This window comes from Seriola dumerili, unplaced genomic scaffold (assembly GCF_002260705.1).
Source record: "Seriola dumerili isolate Sdu_G_001 unplaced genomic scaffold, Sdu_1.0 BDQW01000088.1, whole genome shotgun sequence".
Classification (NCBI taxonomy): domain Eukaryota; kingdom Metazoa; phylum Chordata; class Actinopteri; order Carangiformes; family Carangidae; genus Seriola; species Seriola dumerili.
Genome location: NW_019174343.1, coordinates 9,724,153 through 9,734,119, shown reverse-complemented (window position 1 = coordinate 9,734,119; position 9,967 = coordinate 9,724,153).

Genomic DNA, 9,967 nt, shown 5'->3' with positions numbered 1-9,967 from the left:
TCTCATCACAGATGTCTAGTCTTCATCCCTTCCAAATCTGTACTCCATATAATCTAATGGGCAGCCGTAAAAAGTTCAACACTGGTCACTTTAGTACGTAGTAGGGAGTTAAAAAGGAGAGGTTGTAGGTTACCCAGGTTATCTGGCACATGTTTAACTGTACCTGCGGCTGCAATGTGTTTGTCACCATGTGGTCAGTAGTTTCCTTCCTCCAGATTTACAGCCATAAATCATCCATTGCTCCCTATGGTCCCTTCTTTGACCAGTGCAATGAATAAAATGAATGCATACTGTCCCACAAAGTCCCACAGCATCAGGAATCGCTATTCTTTTCTCTTTCTTTAGTCTCTCTCAGGGCCTGTTGATTTAACTCACAGGGAGGTGGCCATTTATTCGGAGGGGTCTTTGGAGACATGTTGGCGCCTTTGGTGTTAATCACCATCTCACTCATGCTAAAACTCAACTGGTATCTTTTATTCTCAGAGTATACCATTACCTTAAAGTGAGACTGCAGCTCTCGCTGAATGGGGCCTGCAGCTACAATGCTAAATGCTACTACTGTTTCACATTTATCAGTGTCAAACTATTGTAACAGCGGCTCAAGTGGAGAAGAAACTGACCCATTAGCGGGAGTTAAACAGCAATATTTTACTTAAAGTTTGCTAACTTAATCAGCTATCATTAGCCATGGTTATATCAGACCAACCGAACAGCAAAACCATTGACTTTATTACATTTAGTAATGTTGCTTTTTTATTGGTTGAATGTGAATTTATTAGAAGAAGAATAACATTAATCAATATTAATATTATTATTGTTTATTCTCTCAAGTTACACAGTCTTGCTTTAAAGTAAGCTATATGTAGAATATTCTGGTATTTTCTAATAATTAAATGGACTGATGCCACTCCCTTGTATTATTTTACATGTTGTTATTGTTTTTCCTCCTTTCTGGATATCAGGTCTTTTGTTCCATATATAGTCTTGCTTGCTTATGCAGTATGTGTTATGCTAATGTACCACATTATGTCAGCATTTTCTGCACTCTTAGAACAAAAACACTTAAATTAGAATTGCAAACTGCACATTTTCTACCTCAGGACATTTTTCACCACTATCCTTCCTTCCCTCATTAGTGTGAATTCTGCAAATCACAGTAAGTCCTGGCCTGTGAGTCCTCCTCGCCCTCCAGTTGGCTCTTTGAGTTGCTCACTGCCTATAATGATACATATTTAAATCTTTGAAGGTCTTCTCTTCCTTATCACTAGCCGGCAGCTGCTAGCAGCCACAGGGTCTTCATTAGCTGCTAAACCCACAGTTCAGCACTCTGGGGATGCCAGCGGTGATTGGCAGTATGTTGGCTGGGCTGGGCTCATCCTGTAACGATGTCCTGCTGTGCCTTGTTAACACTAGAGGATTAACTGGAGGATTAATTGCAGGAACCATCATAAATAGTTTACTGTTGCAAACCTGGCTAGTTCCTGTTTCCAATTTGTGGTTTTATAGGTGCCAGAATGCAAAAAAAAAAATATTGACACCAACGATAAGCAGAAAAATAAAAAAAAAAAAAAAAGAGAGAGAGAGAGAGAGAGATTTCAGTCCAGTTTAATGCCTGCCCAAGACAATCACACTGATCTGTAACTCACAGTCTAGTAAAATCACACTCATCAATAAGAATCAGCACAGTGCTGATGTGTGTGTGGGTCTCAGTAGCTTTAGTTTACAGCTGTAATTATTCAGTTTCATCAACAGGTGGCGATGTTAATCTTCTGCTGACATGCACTGATCAAGCCTTTACAACATGTACACTATAAAAACTGTAGCCTGCAGCAGGGCAAATGCATTTACATGTCAAGCTTCACGTGCACTTTTATTTAATTTTACACTGCTTTGTAGAGGTAGAAAAACACTGACATGAAGTCAAAGTAAGTAATTGCATTTACTGTTACTGTAATTAATATTTCAACATTTGGTGCATTTCAACTTAATTCTATTTTTTTTGGCTTTTCATTAGCATTGTGTCAGATTCTGTAATTTGTCCAAAGATTTAGAATTTTATACCCTCCGGTCTATCTTTATATTCAGTTTCTATGCCTCTATTTCTATTACATATTATTTAGCAGAGATCAAAAAGTCACTCACTAACTAACTAACTCAACATTTGGCAGTGAAATTTTTTTTATCTAATGGAAAAATACAAAAGAGACTAATGTCAGAAGATCCTGCTCTGGGTCATTCTTTAAAAGCAGCATTTTACACTGCTTGATTTCATATCTTTCAGCAGAAAGTAAAGTCCTCCTCCAGTGGTGAACCCATGCATAGCAAAGAAAAGGTGAAATGAAGGCCATTATTCTTCTGTCTCTCTCCGCCTGGCAACACTGAGCTCACTAGCAGCACTGCAAATCAGAGAGGAGTTGGATGTGTTACAGATTACATGAGTCACTGTTTCATGAGCCTCAAGTTGTACATCGATCGACTTGGACGCGTTCTGGACGTGCAATGGCTGTGCTGATTTCTCCTGTGAGTAGGCCTACACATGCTGTTCTGTGTAAGCCATGTGAATATGACTATTAAATGAAACGGTGTCACTTAGTACGCAGGCTGCACAAAAAGTCCACATGATTGAACTGTCCATTGTGTCAGAAGATTATCTACTTTGTTTAAGTGGAGGAGAATGAGGAGCAGATGTCAGGGGAATTAGCAGGTCACACTGACACTAGTCTGTGGAGTTAAGTGAAGGGCAATTTCATTTTGTGCCTGTAACAATGAAACCAATTTATATGTAAAAAAAAAAAACGTTTCAGCTTATTTGTTGAGATTTCTACAATATTTTATAGACTATTTTCTAATATCCTTATAATAAATCAACAATTCCCATGGTTTTACACATGAGGTAGTCTGATATTTAGCGTGAATGGCCATTTTGTTACAACTCTGCTTAAAGCATTTGTCAACATTTGAAATGTTTTCAGCCATTCAGAGATCTGCCACATAAAGAGGATGGTTTAAAAAAGGGACATACGTAGTGGAGATATACCTGCCTGGAGGGTGGAGTCAAGTCATCAGAGAGAATTCGGCTCACTTGATCTGATTGCCTGTTACGTCAGTGTTTAGATAAAGCCAGAAATGTGTCAGAGACCATGTCTGAAAGGGGTTTTCTCACCTGCTAGTTTCCACTCTTTAGTTGGTTTGGTTCCACTCCACTCCATTGTTCAGTTTGGTTTAATGGAGGCACTCTTCTTCACATTCTTCTCTTTTAGTCAGTTAAGAATAAACAGTTTTTCTTATAACTCATGTGGTCTCCCTTTCTACATGTTCAGATAGCTGGATTGTGAGAAAACTCCTCCCCAGCCCTAGGACACCATAATACTGACCTTAGGATCAAATGTTGTCTTCCACATTATATTAAGTGTACACATACACTGGCTTTTGTCCTTGGATGCATCAAAAACAGGGTTTGACATAATGAAGGACACAAGCCTTTCTTTGCAAAATAAAGCCACTGTAATGGATATTGTGCTAACATACTAAATAAAACCTTAGTTTTAAAACCTTATATATATATATATATATATATATATATATTTCAGCCATAACAACTACCCTCTAAGGCTTGTAATCTATTATAGCAACAGCTGCAAATGTTATAAGACAAAATGGCCCATTTGCCCACGAAAAAAGAAATATTGACAGGCTTTCTTCGACGATGTGTGAAAACATGCTTGTAAATGGCTGCATTTAATGTTTGAATGTCTTTTGTTTTATCTAATTATAATCTGATAAAAAAAGTGGTGGTTATGAACTCATCGCTCCCAGACCAAAACAACAAACTATGATTGTTCGCCATTTGTAATTCGTTGAATTCAACTCTGTGTGTGCATCAAAAGTGATAATGTTCCGCTCTGAGAACCCAGGATTGTTTGTTTTTTCTTTTCAAATTTCTGAAAGCTGAAACACACTTACTGAGGGTTGTGCTGTCCATGATGTATTCTGAGGCATGTCTTGTACTGTTTTGGTAAAATCTGAATCTCATGTACAAGGCTAACAAACGTAATCATTGTTTCATAATGAATCATCAAACAGAAGGTGCTCAGGGTCTTACCTGACCAGTACATTGATAATTTTATATACCTAATTTGTATTATTGGGAATTATTTGTATTGTATTTTGTCGCCCTTAGAAAGATGAAACAACAGAAACTGTCATAGAAAATTACAGTCCGGAACAGTCGAACAGAGGGCCTAATCTTCAGAATGGAGGGACAGGGGTCCTGAGTCTAACATATGTGGCCCAAACAAAAAAAGGTAATAGGGGGGGAAAAACTTATAATTTCAGAAAACATGAAATTTCACAGAGGTTTGTATTTTTACTATCAGCAAAATCCTTAATAAAACACTGTCAGGAGCAGCAGTTTAGGAAACTAAACACAATAATGTTTAGAGAAAGCAGGGTTAAAAATGCCGTTGTTAAGGTGGTTGTCTGTTCAGTTTAATTAACTGACATAAAGTTATGGAAAGATAAAAAAGCACAAAGAAAGATGAATGTAAGATGAATAGAGTATGAAAGAATTTAAAGTCGATTTGCCTTCAAACTGGTATGCTTGTTTGGTTTATTCTAATATCCCCTCTATTTGGAATAAATTGCATGGGCCATGGGTTATGCTGCGACTTATTATTGTGTTATGAACCAATGACAGATAAGTTCAATGTCAAGGCATTAAGGATGAGCACCAGAGCAGAGACTAGGCAGCAACACAGGCATTACCGTCGCTCGTCATGATTTTCTTTGAAAACGCGATAAGTGTTTTCTGTAATGCTGTCAAGAGAATCGGAGAAGTGGTGTCAGAACGTTCTGAGAGGACCCCACTTTATGTTTAACTTCTATTGTACCTATCACCGGACGGACCCTTCTGCGTGATTAGGAGGGTGGGGCTCAAACTGAGGCCGCCCGAAGCGTTCTGTGACATCTTTCGTTTTTCTGCATCTTGTAGTTTTGCACACCATATGGACCTCTGCACTTTAAAACCAAAGTGAAAATGTCAAACAAATTTAGAACAACTCCCTTTTTCAGATGTGTATTTAAAGATGGTACATGACAGCGACACCCGAGCTGGCTGAAAAGTTTCCTTAAAAACTGGGAAAAAAACGGGTTCATGTCTAAAACCTTTTGACTGTGAGTGGTACACCAATTGAACGTTTTCGATGAGGTGGTAAATATTTGCTGAAATTATTCCTGTGAAAATATTTTGGAGTCGTATCATGTTTTAAGTTAAAAGGTAATGTACCACACACTCATTTTAGGTGAACCCCAAAAATGCCCTTAGTGGATAACAAATTAGTTCCACTATTGCATTATCATAGCTTATTCTTGAGAGAGTACATGTCAACATAGGAAAAGTGGCAATTTGGGAATAACCATACTGGTGAATTTAAAAGAATTCGTTATTATAATCACAATAGAGTATAATATAAGATCTTATAAAAAAACATGGATTTGTATATTAGTGAAGCCGATTTGATAGGATTCAATCACAAGATGCACTATGTCTAATTAAGACAAAATACAGCCATGTTGATAGATTCTTATCAGCTGATGATACGTTATATTGATAATTGGTAAAAACTGATCACACTCCCGATGTCATCCAGTGAAGCTTTATTCATTCACACTTGTGACAGATGCAGATTTATATAAAACCTGTACCTTTTCAAGAAGACTGTTTCCAATTTCGAGTTTAAACAGGAGAGAGCTGTGGTTGAAATGGATACTGAGTGTAAAGGGTGGCCCATGGCACTGTAACACATCCATGGAGTACTTCTGTTGACACGTAAAGGGAAATTGTCGGCATGAATGTAATTTATAGGGGAACATTAAACAAGTATATAATGTATGATGGACTCAAGAAATAGTATTTGTATTTCAGAAAGTACACGCAAGGCATTTCTCGCTGACACTAAATTGACAAAAATGAATATTTGATTTTAAATAGGTGATTTTTTCCTGTGGAGTGCTGGGGAAAAAAGTGCTGTTGTTGCATTGTTTGCCAGACGTCTGCCGACATCCCAAGTCCGAGGGAACTGGATGACGGTAGAATGCAATTTCAGATCCAAGGGCGTTTGTCAGGTTTGCCATTTCAGTGGCTGACCAAGCTGGGCACGTTATACAGTCTGTTTAACATGAAAACCTCATTTTATCTCAGATTTTTCAAATCATGCTTATCCACTATATGGAATACAGTCTCATAGGTGGTGAGGCCCGTGAGCTAACTGGGACAATTAGGGTTTGAGCTGATCTAATGCCGCCGCGACTTAAAGCCGCGACTAATACAGGGTTTTATTAGTAACAATCGCGTCAATATGGTGTCCCGTGTGAAAGGTATATAGCTTACAGTAAGTTGAAGCCCAACAAGTTATCACCGTATGACTCATCTCAGCTCCCCTCAGATGCTCTACCTGAGCTGTGTTGGTGCTCACTTTCAGTATCATGTTTGATTTTATGGCAAGCCAGAAGACACTGTTGTTTTCAGAGTGAATATAGTAAAGTGAAGAAAGCTGAGAGCAGTCGTGAGCGCCAGACCAGCGGCGCTGTGGAGGAAACTCATTTCAGCTATGTAGTCGACTGTATCAATCATTCCTATCAGGAGCGTGCATGAGAGCTGTGACAGAGGAACCAGATTGGTGTTTGAGGCCAGAACAAAGACCAAGCTAGGCGTGAGATGAAAGAGCTTTCGGCCTTCCGGTCAGCTCCCTCTTGCACCAAACAAAGCGGTCTGGTACCACTAAGCCCACTTCCCCTGCTGACGGGCTGCACATGATCCTCCTGTAATTAAGTCCAACTAAATCCCTATTTTTTTGTTTTTATAAATTTTTTTTTGTGTAAACTTCTAACAGCTAAAGGCGCCTCAAGGTAAACAATGTAGATTTTTTGTAAGTCAAAAAGATCGTAAATCACTATTCCATCTTTGACATTGTTATTTGTGATTTCATGAGGCTTATCATCTTTTTCCTAAGTAAGAGTATCCAAAGGAAAAGTACAGCTATCGGAAATGAATGTAGTGCAGGAAAGGAAGCACATTTCCTCTGAAGTTATAATTATTTGGCTTGCTTGGTGCTTGGGAAGTAGAAGAGAAATTAACACATAGTATCAAAACACAGAAATAACTCTCAAAAGAAAGCTAAACTATCATCAAAATTAACAGCAACGTACTAATAATAAATTGTTTCTGATGTGGCTGTGACATCTGGGAGGGTGTGATATTCATTCACAAAAAGTCCTACATAATAAACCCTTAGCAAGTCCACATGATCGTGTTTATTTGAGTGGCAGGAAATGGAAATACTCCACACTAAAGATAACACTATCCTCAAAACTGGTACTTCAAGTATTTGAGTAGATGTACTTAGTGTACATTCCTACGAGCGTAGTAGTCCTGCGAGCTTGGTTCTCGTGTTCGGTATCCTAGGTGTCTATGGAAGGAACCCACAAGCGTGATCCAATACCCAGCACTGAAGACAGACTGATCTGAAACTGTGATAGAGAACACAGACTAAGGACCTTACATATGAGGACCAGTAAGAACGATGGAAGTACTTCAGCAGATGAATGAAAGAGATATTCATCCGCGTTGTTCGATCCCATAAAATCTGCTAGTAGATCAGATGGTTTGAAGAATCCGCAGACTCTGGATGTAGTATGGGTACAGGTGACAGAGGAGTGCTAATTGGGGATGTTGTAGTTGGTTAGACACGATAGCGGGTAGGCAAAGAATTGTGGCTTAAGGCGTGGGGGGTAAGGCGCTGTCAGGCAGGGCCGAGGAGATAGTCGGCGATGGGTTACTTTCAAGCAGGGGGGTGTCAGGCGAGTGCACGGCGGTGGTTTGTTAAATAATTGTATAGAATAATTTTTTGTAAAGAATTTTGGATGAGAAATACAGGAGAGAGCTTGCAACGGGTGGCGGGGGGTTGTAGGAGGGTAATTTTGGTGAAAAAAAAAACACTGGAACCAGGATGGGAAATCAAGATGTAAAGAGTGAGTGAAGGGTTTTGCGATTGTTTTGATGAATTTGTGTAGCCTGTTAGCTGCGCTGGAGGGGGTTGTGGGGGGTTAAGATTAAGAATTGGATTTGTCAACATTGGTTAGAAGCAGGTGGACTGAGTTGGGTTTCAGAAAAAATCTTAATTTTCCATGAGTGTTTGTTTGTTTGTTTTTGTTTTGTTGTTGTTTGTTTTTTTTTGGCTTGGTTTTTTCATAGATTGTTGGTGGGAGGGAGCATTTGGTGGTCAGGTCAGGGGTGAGATTGCTGTGAAAATGTGTTGGTTCAAAGAGATTTAGAGAGGTGTTGATGTTTGAGCTGGTGGGACAGTCCTCGTTGGTGTGCTCGCGCGCGTAAGGTGTGGTGGCCGTGGTCGGTAGTTTGGGATTAGGTTCAGCTGGGTGGTTCCTGCTCTATGGGGGCCGTGCTCGATTGGTGGTCCCTGAAGGTTGACATATTAGTGAGGGATGGGCAGGTAGGATTCCAAGTAAAAAAGTACACCATGAGTATGTGTTCAACTAGTAACTACTGTACATCAGCACAGTTTAGATTGTAATTATGGTTGGGAGGTGCAGTCGAAGGATCTTTTTTTTTTTATCTATGAGGAAAAATACAAAAGAGACTAATGTCAGAAGATCCTGCTCTGGGTCATTCTTTAAAAAGCAGCATTTTTACAATGCTTGATTTCATATCTTTCAGCAGAAAGTAAAGTCCTCCTCCAGTGGTGAACCCATGCATAGCAAAGAAAAGGTGAAATGAAGGCCATTATTCTTCTGTCTCTCTCCGCTGGCAACACTGAGCTCACTAGCAGCACTGCAATCAGAGAGGAGTTGGATGTGTTACAGATTACATGAGTTCACTGTTTCATGAGCCTCAAGTTGTACATCGATCGACTTGGACGTTCTGGAGGTGCAATGGCTGTGCTGATTTCTCCTGTGAGTAGGCCTACACATGCTGTTCTGTGTAAGCCATGTGAATATGACTATTAAATGAAACGGTGTCACTTAGTACGCAGGCTGCACAAAAAGTCCACATGATTGAACTGTCCATTGTGTCAGAAGATTATCTACTTTGTTTAAGTGGAGGAGAATGAGGAGCAGATGTCAGGGGAATTAGCAGGTCACACTGACACTAGTCTGTGGAGTTAAGTGAAGGGCAATTTCATTTTGTGCCTGTAACAATGAAACCAATTTATATGTAAAAAAAAAAAACGTTTCAGCTTATTTGTTGAGATTTCTACAATATTTTATAGACTATTTTCTAATATCCTTATAATAAATCAACAATTCCCATGGTTTTACACATGAGGTAGTCTGATATTTAGCGTGAATGGCCATTTTGTTACAACTCTGCTTAAAGCATTTGTCAACATTTGAAATGTTTTCAGCCATTCAGAGATCTGCCACATAAAGAGGATGGTTTAAAAAAGGGACATACGTAGTGGAGATATACCTGCCTGGAGGGTGGAGTCAAGTCATCAAGAGAGAATTCGGCTCACTTGATCTGACTGCCTGTTACGTCAGTGTTTAGATAAAGCCAGAAATGTGTCAGAGACCATGTCTGAAAGGGGTTTTCTCACCTGCTAGTTTTCCACTCTTTAGTTGGTTTGGTTCCACTCCACTCCATTTTTCAGTTTGGTTTAATGGAGGCACTCTTCTTCACATTCTTCTCTTTTAGTCAGTTAAGAATAAACAGTTTTTCTTATAACTCATGTGGTCTCCCTTTCTACATGTTCAGATAGCTGGATTGTGAGAAAACTCCTCCCCAGCCCTAGGACCACATAATACTGACCTGAGGATCAAATGTTGTCTTCCACATTATATTAAGTGTACACATACACTGGCTTTTGTCCTTGGATGCATCAAAAACAGGGTTTGACATAATGAAGGACACAAGCCTTTCTTTGCAAAATAAAGCCACTGTAATGGATATTGT